Source organism: Emydura macquarii, unplaced genomic scaffold (genome assembly GCF_026122565.2).
Source record: "Emydura macquarii macquarii isolate MOO-44397 ecotype Brisbane River unplaced genomic scaffold, CSIRO-AGI_Emac_v2 contig_719, whole genome shotgun sequence".
Lineage (NCBI taxonomy): Eukaryota > Metazoa > Chordata > Testudines > Chelidae > Emydura > Emydura macquarii.
Genome location: NW_027130856.1, coordinates 9368328 through 9384440, shown reverse-complemented (window position 1 = coordinate 9384440; position 16113 = coordinate 9368328). Strand labels below are relative to the sequence as shown.

The window sequence follows — 16113 nt, the reverse complement described above, 5'->3', positions numbered from 1 at the left end:
AGTCCTTTATCACTAGCATTTGAACTACTGTACAACCTTACTATAACGCGCTTCACAATAGCATACCTTGGGCCATAGCAAACCCAATCCCTGGATCTCAACTCGAATCCCGCCAATGCAAGGAGAGCAGAGAGAGGCCAGAGGGGCTGTCTGCCCCCCACCACAGGTCCGAGGCCAGAAGAGCTCTCCTCTCGCCCCTCCCCCAGCAGCTCATTTTTGCCTCACTATACTGAACAAATGGCTCGGATCCCCAGGGGTTCGTTATAGCGAGGGTGTACTGCTTCAGTGAGCAGGTGACTATTCGTATGTTAGTCAACAGCATGAGATTCAGAAGTAGATGTGTAACAGGGCTCTCCTCTATGGACCCATGGTGTTAGCAGGCACTGACCAGGCTGGGAAATGTTAAGTGTGGCTTCTTAACTTGTCCTTGCATGTAACGGGGGCAGGGGGAGCCATCCACATAGAGAAATCTGGGACCTGCACCTGAGCCCTGCTACTTTAGGAACCCTAGGAACTCCTGGGAAGAAGGCACTTATTGGAGCTTATTACGTTTCTTTTGTGTTAATGAAACCAAACCCCAGGAAGGTGGTGAGTTTTGACCACGTATAGCCAACTGTGTTTTGGAGCAGGATGGGAATGCCACCTGCTCAGAAGAGAATTCTGGAAAAACAACTAGCCACATTTTTCAGAAATAAAAATTCAAAAATGTCTGCTTGTTGTACACTACATCTGTGAGCCATGTGTAAAAGACCAGTTTAAAATAATAAACAACAGAAGAGGCAACAACTTCTAAATCTTAGGCAATCATTGCTTTGACATGGAAGGGTGTCCATAGGAGTGTGAACTCATTACAGAATAATTGGCTGGGATTTACTTTGTTTCAAGGGAAATAATTCAATTGCACTGATGTAACAGAGGGCACAATTCGGCGTGGTGATTTTAGACCTCTTTGGGTCCAGATGAAAATTCCAAGGGGTCAAACAGTCTCCAGACTCTGTATTTCATGATTTCAGCAAAAGACCAAATTTTCAAAATGTGGTCCCCTTTAGCCCAGGCACACCTTTGTTTGTGCAACAGATAGTAAATGTAAACATTTCACACTATCATTTGTGCATGAAAGTAACACATCTCTTTTGCACATGCAAATGAAACATGGGTGGTTTATGCACATGCACACTATGCCATTTGTGTGCATAAGTAATCGTACATGTAAATTGCACATGCACAAATGGAAGCCAGTTTGATGTTCACCTTGTTCAAAGACTAGCAACAGAGAACAGGAAAGGGTCCGAACCTGGTCACCACTCCTTTAAAACAAAACTACGCTTTCCTGTGGTAATTAAGACTGAGCTGTGCTTATCACTCCCATCATTCGAAATCACCTGGAAAAATCTGACAAAAGCAGTTGGAAAATCCCACTTTAAGGTCCAGTAGGTTAACTGATTAGATAAAAAATAAAACAAAACACATTACCAAAGAGAAAGGGGTGAATGGGAGAAATGGGGATTTAAAATGGAAGGATGAGACTAAGGAAAAGTGAAGAAGATGGACGACAGCAGGTGTAAAATCCTGGCCCATTGACATTAATGGGAGTTTTACCATTGACTTCAATGGAGCCAGGACATCACCCCAGATTCAGCAGGAGAGGAGGGACAACTGGACTCTGATAGTAACTGTTTCCTGCATGAGGGATGCAAGAGGAACTGTTTGCACCTCCTCCCGCACGACAGCGATAATCTGGCCTTTAAAATCTGCACTGAAATCAATGGCAAAACTCCATCTGAGTCTAATAGGATCTGGCAGCCTCCAAAATAGTCCTTGGCATTGTCTAACTTCATGTACATTAAACAGTCCTCAAACTATTCCTTGCTTATAAAATGCCAATTCTGAAGCACTGGGGTCAGGTATAACTAAGGAACATCACAGCACTGTTTGTGAATGTTCTTCATTAAGTATTTCATATTGGGGGCTAGACAGTCCTACATTTTTTCATAGATTCCAAGACCAGAAGAGACCATTGTCATTATCGTCTGACCTCCTGTATAACACAGGCTATAGAATTTCCCCAATATAAATCCTTTATATCCAAGACACAGCGTGGAACTACACAATTATTGAAAATCCCCTCATTTTAACTAACTCATTATAGCACATCACAATCAAAAATACATTCTAATTGTCTATTTCCTCTTAAGTGATTCTGAATACACAGCCTTGTATTCCTCAAAATCAAGAAATGCAACCTTTTGCCAAACCACAACGTTGTGGATTAGGACAGGTGCAAAGTAAGATCATTACTTAAAAAAACAAAAATCCCAACTCACTCCCAATTACTTTCAGTCATTAGCTGCAAAAATAAATATATCTGTATCAGAATTACAGTACGCCAAATGGAAGTTTTGTATGGCGTGTAGCAGCCTTTACTGAAATCAGATTGATTTAGACTTCTGAAGAATGGTAAAATATTTGCAATAGCACGGCTATATTGTTCACTGAAAATTCTTTGAGGCTTGTACGACAGGCAGGGAGAGGGGTTCAGCTAACCATCAAGTAAGCCAGCAGCCTGGGAAAGCAAGTGGTATGTGGAGTCACAAATCTGGCATAAAGAGGAAAATCCTCAGATAGTGTAAATTGATGTCAATGGGCCTATGACCATTTACACCATCTGAATGGCCTCAGCAAAGCCAAAGGAATTTACACAGCTAATTTAAGGCAAAGAGAAAATATAAAAACAGCAATAGCCCCAGGTGGTTTATTCCTTGTCCAGTATAAAATTCTCCCTTCCCTCATATTGTTGCCATTCAGTGCCCCCCTCACCACTGCAACATTACGCAGATCCACCCCCCCAAAAAAACCTCTAAAGCACTATTCTAAACTACATTGTTGTTTCTGGAATACTTACACATATTCCAAGTGTTTCTCTCCAGCAAATCAGCAACTAGCTCTGAAGCAAGCGAAGTGTTAGATGAAGCCAATTTTCACGGTGTTAGAGAGAGGCCAGTTACAATTCTGAGGAAAATGTACATTATCCAGGCAAAGCTTGACTAAATGAACTTTGAGTGGGTATCCTGTATTAGACACGAGATAAATTCACCCATCCAATCATGTGTCAGGAGTTGAATTCCTACATAGCACAGGAGCCATAGGCCAATGAACATCCTCCTCAGCTGGAGTTTACAGCTAATGGAGGTGTCGTTTATGAACTACTACTGCCACTCCCTTGTCTTGCCCACAAACAATCCCATGCCATCTGGAGAGCCACCAGTGAGTACACAGGAGTTGTGGAGCCCAAGCTGTTCTCCCCAGCTGCAAGCAGTTGTTTCTACTGCAGTTTGGGCCTTCCATGTCCTTGGGAGCAGATGAGGAAGACAGGCGATAGACTCTGTATCCATCATTCCTTATTTAAGGTTTAAAAGCTTGTTATTCGCAAGTGTACATTTGCAAATATAATAACCTGGCTTAACTTGGGTGCTCAGCACTTTAAAGAAAACGGAGATTTACCTTGTTTTAACTAGCAGAGGAATGTTCAGACAAAAATGGAGTTCAACCAACATTAGCTGCTGACAGTCAGCAATTAGACCCATTATATAGTACAACCTACCAACAATTCATTTAATCCTCTCCCACCCATTTTATGCAAAAGAACCCACCAAAGGGAGGTACCTATAACTCCTTGCCTTTTCATGAAGGAAATACAGCAGACATGTTTTCTTCACATTCCTGTAAATATTGGCAAGGTGCATCTATTGGAACAAATATTATTATTATTATTATTATTATTAAATAAGATTATAATATTGTATTATAAAAATATTATTATTATCCAAATATTATACTTAACATCTGCCAACTTTAATTATAAAATAAGTCTTTCTACTTAACCTAAACAGACTATTTAATTCAGTAGCATCATTCTATAGTTCTAATAAATCTACTGACTGCCATACTGATATCTACGTTTTCATCTTATTTTTAGTATAATTTTGTTGAATTTATAGCTTTAGTTATCAAAAGTCAAGGACATAAAACACTCTTAGAACTTTTAAAATAATTACCCCACAGTTTCAAGACAGTAAGATATAAACATCTCTGTTCTTGATTGTAACTTGCAGTTCACTAACATAAGAACTGTAGGATACTTGGATAGCTACACAGCTAACCACCCTCACTCCCTCCCCTCCCTTTTTTTTTTTTTTTAAATAAGACTGCAGCTGGTCTCCAAGAGATTCTAATTTAAGGAAGGAATGCAATACAAAATGCATGTATGTGAATTCAGCTCTCCCAACACCCACTGATATGCATCTCTAGAGAAACAAGATGAAAAGACAGCAGTATATGGAGAAATCATCATGTGATACTAATTTTATAAGTTAACTGTTGTATATGTTCCATGAGAGACATGCCTACCCCCAGAGCTCTAACGCATCTTTGATTGATAAGGAAACTAAAATATTAAGTAAATAATATAGTCTCTATAAATACATAGTACTCTTTTATGGGAGAGCAATATTGTACTTAAAATATCTGAGACAAGGTTTTGGTGAAGACTGTATACAAGGGCAATATATATCATCTAAACAATTAACTTTGTTATTTTGCACTACTGTATTGTATTTTTTCTGATAAAAACGTTGACAGAAAGAAAATATTAAATTTAAAATAAATTTAATGTACTGTTTGATAGCTTCATCATATTAAATATCAAATGACAATCTTGAACAACAATTACATCCTAGCCAGACAAGATGTAGTCTAGGAGAAGGTATTCCCTTAAAGAGAGATGGATAAGTGGAACTACAGATACTCTACTAAGGCCTGTTATACACTTACCGTGAAATCTGGTGGCAGTCGAAGGAAGATACGCAAGCTACGTAGAGTAGCTTGTGTATCTCCCGCTGACTTACTAAATTCTAATGAGTGTGGTGTCCCCATTATGTCGCGCCAACAGGAAACACCCTCCCGTCGATGCAGCTTTACTCTTTTTCCGGGGTGGATTTATTAAGTCGATTTCTGGATCAATTAAGTAGGTCTCCACTTCCAGTCAATCAATCCCGAATAATCAATCTGATGGCGGGAAATTTGCCACTGTCAGTGAAGATATACCCTAAGAAAGTGATCAAGCTACATTTGCCTTAGAAGATTCTTGCATGAGGGAACTTACAGATAGAGAACAATGGATTTGTACTACAGTATATTCAAGCCAAAGCGAATATAGTCTGACATTATATTGAATAAAATACTATTTGCAGTTGTACTCTTTAGACTTCTTGGTTCTCAGTTGTGTGAACAAAGCAAGTCCACCTTAAAGGTGAACTGAAAAGTTTTTACTCCTTCCCTCCCCACACCCCCCAACATACAAGAGTTTTAGAAACCTTTAAAGATCCTTTATCAATATCCAAATATACATTCAGAATAACACTGTCCACAAAGCCTTACAAGGTATGTGGCAAATGACTATTTTCCCCCCAAGCCTCCACTCCATCCCGAGAAAACAGCCAAGCATGCCTGCTCTGCATCTGTGAGTATGCTGCCCAGTGCAGGTACACAAACACATGCTAGTTCTGCGTACAAGCAAACGTATGCAAGTGAGGGCAGTAAGGGGCAGTAGCTGAGGGCTGCCTGAGTACGCACCTGCACCTGAGTACTGACTCAGGCAGCTAGCCTTAGCCATCTGCCCTTGGCTACACTGCTAAATTTAGCACAGTATCTCAAGCATAGCTAGCCCATCTGTCTACCAACGCTGGGAAGTGTGTTCTCGGCTGCAGTGTAGACATACTCCTAACACATGTCGCCTCTCATTATGCTTCCTAGTCCATACCAGTATATCAGTAAAGGAAAGAGAAAAATTTGGTCCTTCAATTTTATAATAAAAGTTAAAAACTGATGAATATTTAATTTATGACTCATTAGACAATTATTGTTTAGCAAAGCAAGTGTAAGCTCTATTGATTTTGTAACTACTAATGATACCATTAAAACTAGAATGTTAGCATGTGTTTTGTTAACTGAAAATAAAACTATTTTATACTTGATACATAATCAAGTCAACAACACAGGCTAATCAAATATTAAAAACAGCTTTTTAATTATATATCACCTTTCAGACCAAGATTGCAGGGTGCATTACAACTGTACAGAGGTCATTCTCCAGCTTTTTCTAGGGTACAGTGTGGCACAAACACCATACGACGACATTTATTTTTAGGAAAAGAGATAAGAAATAAGCTTTCCAATTGAAACTACTGGAGGAATTTTAAGTTAGAAAGATATTGTTACATATGCTCAAATTTGGATTGGGTACTGAGGTTAACACTCCAGCTCCTGCAAATAAGACCCGTAAGTTCTTTAATGAGTACAAGTGGCCTAGGACTGAGTTTTAAATCTCATTAAATTACCAATTTACCAGGTTAGCTGTCCAGATACTACAGAGATGAATACTGCTGTGATCTAATGCTTCTACATAACCATTAGTATCAACTAGAATAAATGTCAGTGCTGGACTGAACAATTCCAGGAGTATGTTGCCCTGCTTAAGTTGTAAAACGAGTTAAACTAAAGAACTGCTCGGAGTTGAAGACCAGTCACTTGCAGTCAGAATTTGATTGAGGGATAAACCAGCAGCATTTTCTGCAAATATGGATATTCTCTTCATTTGGATCAGTTCACTCAAATAGGAGAAACTGATTCAAAGCAGAGAGCAGAAAAACTAGCCTTCCTGTTCTGTGCAATTGAATGAACAGAAACCAACTGGAAGATTAAGTAATCCTGGTCTCAAAAACTTGACAGGCCCTAGATTCAAAGATTTGCAAGAGGACTGAACAGTTGTTACAATTTAGCCCTTTTGTTTAATCATTCGGTCAGCTTTAACTGAAACATGCTTTGATTCTGGCAAAGATTTTGTCACAAAAGAGAAACTGAAAGCAATGAGATTTGGAGACATCATTCTACAATCTAAACAACTTTTCTGTATCTTCTGCCTGGTTAGACTATTTAATGACAAAAAATGCAGTGCTGTGCATTGTGTGCTATGAATCGTACTGTGGTGACAGCTTATCATGCATGAAATGTGAACATATGAACTCAGAGGATTCCTGCCCAAAAGGTATCTAAATAATTAGCTTTAATTCAGTTTGGCTCTCAAGACAGAGGCTTGTCTTCAAATTTAAGATATTATGATACACAGCAGATTTTTTTTTTTTTTTTTTTTGCAATATTAATGTACCCTGACATTTTACAGAACAAGTTCAAACTGAAGTTGTCATTCTAATTACAGTACTACCCAGAGACCCCAGCCAAAATGGGTGTCCCTCCTCTCCACAACAAAAGATAAAGGGAGAGGGGAAAAGGAAAACAACAAAACAAATAATTTTTCTGGGTGGGGCAAACCATAGTTTAAACCAAAAAAGGTGGACTCAGACCTTTGTGTGGGTGGCCTTATGTTCCATGCTTGCTGCAGTACATAGGGTTACTGAACTATCTCTAAACTGAATTCCTTCCCTTCTGTGGAGTGAAGTGCAACCCACACTGTTGTTTTAAAATAGCTCATCTGGTTTAAATTTAAAAGTTTAGGCCAAATTCTGCCTTGGATTACAACCCAAATGAAGTTGATGGGGTTTAATCAAGGCATAATTTGACTGCAAGGGTCTTGCAAAACCCAAATTTGTTTTCTAAATGATATATAGATAAATTGTCTTCTGTCAGATGCACACATCGCACCTTATTCTGCATATTTCTGAGGGATCAAGGACATTCTGAAGGAGAATGATTTGAAAGTAAAATATGTTTGCTGTGCAATCTCAGGGGTCTTCCATTGATGGCTCTGGAATGTGGTGAGCTAATCTGGCATCCTAAATATTTAATTGCCACCAAAAGTTCTCAGGAAATAATTCTTCAATAATGCATCTCAGACATAACAATTTTTTCTTTGCAGTAATAAAAATCCATTTATGGTGAAAACTTTTAGTCTTTAAGGGACTAAATTCTCTTTGCAGAGTTGAAATAATCAATATCATGTTTTTAAGAAGTAAAATACTGTACACACTAACTACATCAGTACTATTCTGAGAAAAGGAGAAGACGTTGCCACTTTGGTAAGAGAATTACCATAATACTGGTATGTTTAGCATAAGTTGTTAACACATATTATTAGGGACCCTTCAAGGTAGACAATCTGTTCCACCTTGCATTTTGCTGTGACACTGGGAGTACCTTTCCTGGACCTGACAAAGAGCTCTGTGTCACACGAAAGCTTGTCTCTCACACCCACAGGTGGTCAATAAAAGTTATTACCTCACCAGCCTTGTCTCTCTAATATCAAGGGACTGACACAACTACAACTATACTGCAAGAGACAAAGGCATCATTCCCAAGAAACCCAATCTTTTGTATAAAGTATTCAGCATCTGAATATGAAAAAGCACTTGTGCTATGGTAATAATTGGAGGCCTCTGGACAAAATTCAGCTCTGATATGAATAGTTGTAACTCCCATGAATTTCAACTGGGCTTTCATTCACTAGTCCTCTGGAGAGTTGATTTAAAGGAGCTGGTATAAAAAATAATCAGTGATCAGGTCTTCAAGAAAGGCTGGAAAAATATATTCACTGACTGGAGCATGCCATTTTATATGTACACCAAGTCATGGTTCACTGAAATTGATGTAAGTTTTGCCATTCAGACCATAGCATACTAATTTTTAAAACTAACAAAATACTCAATCATCCTTCTTCTACTGCCCTGCTGAGACTGTGATTACTCTGAACTATCAACCACTATCCCTCATAGTTTAGTATGTGTTTAATCTATTATTAAAAAGAAAAGACATCAGCGCTTTCATAACCTCTCCTAAATATTCCCTTTGGTGACCCCAGAAACTTTCAGAAAGTGACTAGGGTAAAAAGCAAGAGTAAGAGTACATTTTAAAGGACAGTCACAAGAACTAGAACTGCTCTAAAAATAAATCAATATATAAAAACAACTTGAGAGATTTTTCTCCTACATAATCTTCAGATAAAATCATAATCTGTTTAAATGGAAAGGTTACCGCTGTTTCGGTTATCTACTATCAACAGCTTTAAGTATTTCTGAGCATATGTGAAGTCACAAAGGGCATTTTTTTAACTGTTCCATGAGCGTAAAAGAGAAGAGAAAAAAGAGTTTTCAAAAGAAAATACCTGTATCCATAAAAGTTATTTGAGAAAGAAACCAAGAATTAACTCAGCAAAATTATATTCCAATTCTTTAAACTGAGGGAAAAATCTCTTTCTGTTTTTATCTCACCTAGATTAGTAGTTAACTCAATACCCGTCTTCTGAAAGTGAGATTACCAACAGTAATGGGTCCTTTCTTTAAATCTACTGTCCCTGCAGAGAGTAGTAGCAGCTATCCTGGGGAAGGTCTATGCCTAATGTCAAATAAAAGAAAAGAAGCTTCTATGAAAATAAGTACAAGGAAATAGCTTCACTAGAGAAGGGTCAATGACAAACAGCAGCATAAAAGTAACCTTACTAAGTACTGTGGTGGGAAGGAGAATCCTACTGCATAAACCTTGACAGTGAACATGAAACAGAATTTGTCTCCTTATCAAATGATATCCAGGGAGATTTCCTAGCAGTTCTTTCATTCTTCACAGCTGCAGTCTAGAGCTAATGCTAATAAGAGCCTTCCTAACAAGTAATCCATAGTGTCTCTGTGAAGATTTCCAGCTGAAAATAAAATGGGGGGGTGGAAGAGGGGGAAATTGTTTGCTCACTTTCACAGCTGGCTGGATTATATTTAAAAAATTATTACAATGCAAGCAATCAGGTGGGCTCTGTACTCTAAATGCCAGTGGCTTTTGGAACAGAGTTGTTCTGGGCTACTATATGCTGTAGAGCAGCTGGGAAACTCTGGCAACAGCTATTGACTCCTAGTATAGCAGGGCTGAATAATAAAATCTATCTCTGTGCCTCTGCTTCCCACTGCTCCCACCAATTTAACTGTATTGTCTATTTAGAGGAGACAATCAACTCTTCAATGCAGGGGCTGTCTCTGTGCAATGGTTAGCGCAATAGGGACCTGATCTCTACTTTAATAATAGTAAATCCAATGTTTGCTAGGTTGGGGGGCACTAATTAAACATTTTAAAAAATATTAAAATCTCATATGAGAAATGAGAGAACTAGTGAATTAGCAACAGCAAGAAACAAGTTGCCAGCAATAGATAGCAATGATCTGGGTGTCCAGAGCACATGGAGGGTTTCTTAAAGTGCTTTTCTTTTCTAAAATCATTGTTTCTTGGATGGGAGAAACTAACAGACCATAACTAACTGCTCAAGACCTTCACTCGTCTCTCCCCTGCCATTTTTAAAGGTAGTGCAAACTATAAGCTTTCTTATAGATATATCTTAAGCTTCCTATTATAAATCAAGCAGCAAATGAAGCACTGCACAATGACATAATATTCCTTCCATTCCCCCTTTTGAAATACTTTGGCTGGGATAAAGGTTTGATGCCAAGTGCATCAAGTTTTACACTTTCATTAGGTCTCTGCTCCTATTATATGAATAAGAGGTATTTTATACTGTAAGTGGAGCACACTGTTATACAAAATATTCCTCCATTTTAATATGATTTATCACATGTGGCAAATAGGATAATGGTAGTTAAAAATGGTAAAATATTATCCAGTTCAACCTCATATGTAATGTAATATTACTAATAAAGAATGTATTGGATATTAAACAGATACAACACTTTCATTGTTGTAATTTTACTTAATCTTTTTTCCTAAAAAGATTACAAAAGATTCTGGACTCATAATTTGTGACCATATATGCATTTAGCTAATGTATACTATTATATCAACAGCACTTCACAAAGATTACTGCTAAAGACACAGGGATATTAAAATAAGCACAAAACCACCTTTGAAAGAAAGAAAGAAAGAACAAGCAACAAGATCACAAACCTCCATCTGGCCAAAAAGCATGCCACAACAAATGCAAAAGCTGGAGATTCCAGCATGGAGTTATATTTTCTTTTTTTCCCCATCTGTTTATACATACACTTTTCAAACATCTTCTGATAAGAACTTTGAATCTGACTAATGAATTCTTCCCCTAATGTACATATTGCTTAATTACTCCCATTGTATATTTCAACCATATTTTTTCTCAGATGGTTAATCTTTGCAGGCAAGATGACAATTTATTAACAGTATTGATATTTTCAGACAAAGGGCCAAATTATCTGCAGATATTATTCCCTAGGCCCTGCCCAGAGAGGTCAGCCGTACCAGCAGAATGTCACCAGCAACATTCTCCTTGAAAGTCAACCTGGCTGACATTCTAGACAGATAAAGTTATTAGATCTACAGAAAGCTAAGTAAAGAGAGACAGATTTCCAAGTCTTAGTTCTTCAGCCAGTTTTGGTTCAACAACAGGAACAGATTTGGACTGAATCTCTCTTCCACTTTAATGTATAGGAAAGAAGCAAGTAATTCCTTACTGAACAGCATGTCTAGTACTATTAACCTGGAAATACTTTAAAGCAAGATGCACTTATTTTTACATTGACACAAGATAGAAAAATCATTGTAGAAATCATAACCTACAAAATGTTCATAATCATGACACACCATCTCTCCTCTGAAGTCCGAACCCTGGAGTAGAGACACAAACAGAAAGTGGAAAAAGACAATAGTGTTAATGTATTCATCTTTTAACAAAATGAAAGACAAAAGAAAAATGTCAGATTATATTCCATTCAGCATTATTCCCAGATGGATTTCTTCAGTGGTTTTAACTAGGAGGTTTTGTTTGTTGATTTTTTAAAATATAAATATGTAGGTTTTTGAATTTATGTTTAACTGTCCTTTGAGACGTCTAACATTAATCGGGCTTTTCACATTCCCACAGCGCATACACAAAACTTAGTTATTGTAATTTTTTTTTGTTAAATAAACTACATTCACTTTTCTAGATTATGAAAAAAAATCAGATTCAGTAGCAATTTAAGATCAGATAATGTTTTGGAATTTGAGCTATGCTCCAGTTTTGTACATCCCAATACAAGTTTTGTACAGTTTCCACAGTGAAAGAACCAGAGTCACACCAGTTTCACTGTGCACTTGCTCAGAAAAGTTCTGAGCAGATGCAGTGAAGGCCAGCACTGGGGGTAAAATCTTGGCCCCACTGAAGTTACCACTGCCTTCATTAGGAACAGGATTTCCCCCCTAGAGGGCTCTAGGAGGAGTAGGTAGATTCCCTTTATCTAACCTGTGACAGGGCCAGACCGCAGGGCTATGAAAGAGTGCTGGAAAGCATGTATATTAGCCCCAGGCTCCATAAAGCCCTCTTCCCTGGGTAACCCAACTGGGGCTAATTCAAGGCAATTGGGCCAATTAGGCCACCTGGAGCCTATCAAAGAAGCTGCCCCAGCAGATAAAAGCCTTCACTTCAGGCAGGCTAAGGAGGGCTGAAAGGGAGTTAACAGCCAGAGGAGAGGAGGCAGAGAAAAGCAAAGCGGAGCTGCCCTGCCCTGCCGCAGAGATCGCCGGAGGGCTTGGGACTATCATCCGCTGCTGCTACCACGCCAGTATCAGGGAGCAGGCAACAGGCCGGGGGGCCAGGGACAGGCGGCCCAGGGAAGGTAGTCGGTCTCAGGGACTAAGCAGGGTGAGACCACTCCTCACAGGGTCCCTGGGTTGGCGGCCCAGGGCAGAGGGTGGGACCGGGTCCCCCCCCTTCACTCCCTTCCCAGCCGCACCACCGGCATAGCCGGTGAAGCGCAGGATCCACAGGGCGGAACAGGCGCACCCCGCCACAAACCCTATTGAGTGAGTGAGTAAACTTTAATGTACCCTCCCCCAACATCAATCAAGCTCTGAGGATCAGATAGAAGGGAGAATTTATTTTTCTTTCTTTGTTCCTAACAGTTGTGATAGATTCAAATTTACCTACCAGCCAAGGGATGGTATAAAAAGAAGGCATATGCAAAATCCCTGATAGAGTCCAAGGACAGCATCCTGGTAGAAATATCAGCATCCTTCCTCCTCCCAGCACCTGGGAGCGGCCTCCTTTCAGGTCAGTGCCCCTTGATTTCACTGGTGAGACATCCATCTTATTTTCATATCAGCTTCTGGCTAGTAGGTATCTAACATTGTCAAGCCATAAGTTAAGTGTGTTCTCTATGTGCTCTCTCAGCATAAGTGCTTTCCTGTACAATTAATGGTGAACTTCTAATTTCAAATTCTCATGCTAATACCCTTGATCATTTTCAAAAATGCAAGATGCTATGTACTATATCAAACTCCAATGAAAAACGTACATGTGACAAAGCATTTCCATCAAGAAAATAAAGTAATAAAACAGTAAGGAACTGTATGAATTATATTGTGCATTATATCATCAAAGGATCATTTTAATTTTCCTTCTTGCTATATATAGTAGATCAGTAATATGTTCCAAGCTTCTATTTGCCACAACCTATTTTCATTGTTGGAGATTACCATAAATCTCTTCTTACCTAAAAAGACGAAGCCACGACAGTCTAGTTTGCAAGGAACAAAAATAAATAAATACTAACGAACAATCCATTCTGCGCTACTTGCAAGAGTGTGTTATCACTACAGCAAATGGGAGATTAGTGTTTTCTGTAATGTTCATTTGTTAGTGTTCCAAAAACATGTCTTAATGATCAAAAAATACAACCACCAGACAATTAAAATATTTTTAACCAAAGATTCCCTATATTTTATCCTTCCAACACAATCTTGTATATGAAAACTAGATAAAACAGTTGAAGCTCAACAAATAGATTTTTTTAGAAAATGTTTTAAGTTAACAGACACAGAAAGTGAACAAAATCAATATGAGGCTGGTTGTTACCTTATAAAAAGCCTCAAATCATTACTCTGGATCACAAAAGAGACTGTACACAAATATTGCGTTTCACACTGTAGGCAGTTTCCTTGCAATGTAGGTCAGTTCCTTCTTGCACTATCAAGGGACTCAGGCTTCTCTACACAACATGTTATCACAATGTTTATTTAGAATGTAGGTGACCCTCCAACTTCTACAGGTCATGATGCCAGCCCAAGGGAAATGACTCACTGCTGCCAATAACTGTCAACAATGACACCTGGTGCTGACAATGGGTTAGGGACTCATGGGGAGATGGGATGAAACCACTCAGAGCTCTACAACAAAGAGTGTGTGAGAGGCCCTGCGGAACAGGCTCAGAGCACATGTTGTCAGCAATGGATCATACCACTGGTGAAAATGGATGCCAGAAGTCAAACTGAAAACATGTTCTCTGCTAAACATGACACCAGCGCACATTTCTGGTTCTTAACTTGACCTCTGTATTTCCCTTGCATTCAGACATATGTTGAATAGTTTACCTGAATAGTTGTATTCTGCATTTTGGTATCAATTAAAACAGAAGCAAAAGTGGTACATTCCTTTCCAACCAAGACCAACAGGCATGAAAACTCGTAAACATTCTCCAAACATTTTTGGCATCACCTGGCTGCAAATGGTTCAGTCTTTAAATTCTTGCTCCCCAGTGAACAGCTTCTGAAGACCCTTTCACACTCTACTGCAAATCAGCAGATACTGAGTGTGTCTGTTGCAGCTTATCACTGGTATGCTTCTGGTTCTGGAAGGCAAGGGAGCGCTTCTGAGGCCGAGGGCCATAGCTAGAAGATAGGGAGACGTGTAAGTCAAATGGAGTCTAAGGTGGTCTGGAGTGAACTGTGATATTTGAGGCATCTCTTGCCCTTGTGATCTCTTTTCATTTTCAGAGCTGTAGCCACACATATAGCATGCCTTTTCCTTTTCTCCTTTACTTTTAAAGTAACATAACATAAGGCGCTATGGGAGTGCAAACCAATTTATAAATATTAATGAACTTATCTCAGAACATCCCTGGATGGCAGGCAAGTATTATTACCATCCCCATTTAACTGCTGGGGAAACTGAGGCACAAGTGATATGCCCAAGGTCATACAGCATGTCAGCAGCAGAGCTGGAAGTAGTACCCAGATCTCATGTCATGTCCTGCACTTTAATGTTAAAATCATCTCTTTCTGCAAGCCTTCCCATTTGGTAACTGAAGAAGGAAGCTTAAATGCTTTAAGTGTAAACTTAAGCTCCACCACAAAGTAGAAAAAGAGGTTTGGAAAGAAGGGGAGAGTGTCATGACCAGGTCTTGGACGGCCAGTCCTAGTGGACAGAGCAATAGCAGTCACAGGCCAGAAACAGTGAGAAGGTCAGAGCGAAAGTTAGGAACCAGGAGACAGAGCTGGGGTCAGGAGTCCAAAAGAAACAGAAAGACAGGTCTTTTGTGACAGCTGACAGTGGAGTCCACCTTGTTGCATGGACACTTCCTGAAACTCAAACTTGGCTTAACAGGGTATCTGGATTAATAAGGGGCCATTAGGGAAGCTGTCAGTCCAGGCTTCCAAGGTGGTACTTCCTGTGGTGTTTATTTCCACAGGGTCTAAATGTATGCAGCCAATCACAGCTGCCAGGTAGCAGCATGGCAGTAGCGGCCACCCTACAGACCCAGGTTCCAGTCCCTGCAGAACCTGAGTGTGGCACTGATTTGGTATCATCTGGCTGAAACCAAAACTTGTGAAAACTCTCACTGTTTGTGGCAGACTGTCATACACATCTGAAAAGAAAGCCCCCAGTAAGTCTGGAGAAGTGGATAATGAGGATGGAGGAAAGAAAACTCACAGCTTTTTTTTTTACAGTAATCATAAAGTTGCAAAAAAACCAAATAGTTCTATATTACAGTGTTTAATCATATATCATGTTATGCTGTAATTTCATACTGTCTGAATACCATAAAATATAAAGACTGCACCAAAAGAAATACACTACTCGGATAACCCAAAGGACGTATAGTAGAGATCATTCCATACACTCACCTGCTCCCTAAAATATATATAATGTAATAAAAGTATATTATAATTATATTATATATATTTGCTCCACTGTAAGAACAAAAACATTCTTGTATATGTCACTGAGGTGAAGAATTTAGTAAGATTCAAAGACAGACTGGACATTTATATGGACAGTAAGAATATCTAAAGTTATAATAGTTAATTGGTAACAAAAAGTTT

General features: G+C 39.0%; 1 protein-coding gene across 9 annotated transcripts in view; it reads right to left on the bottom strand.

Annotated features, from left to right (window-relative positions):
• Positions 1-16113, bottom strand: part of DIP2C (disco interacting protein 2 homolog C) — a 483513-nt gene that overhangs the window by 439058 nt on the left and 28342 nt on the right. The window contains exon 2 of one of the 9 annotated variants that reach the window (XM_067542679.1): positions 11593-11640. The exons of 7 other annotated variants lie outside the window; for them this stretch is intronic. The gene's annotated coding sequence lies outside the window, so the exon portion shown is untranslated. Of the gene's footprint in view, positions 1-11592; positions 11938-16113 lie in introns of those variants that run through there. One more of the 9 variants, XM_067542680.1, reaches the window with a different exon arrangement.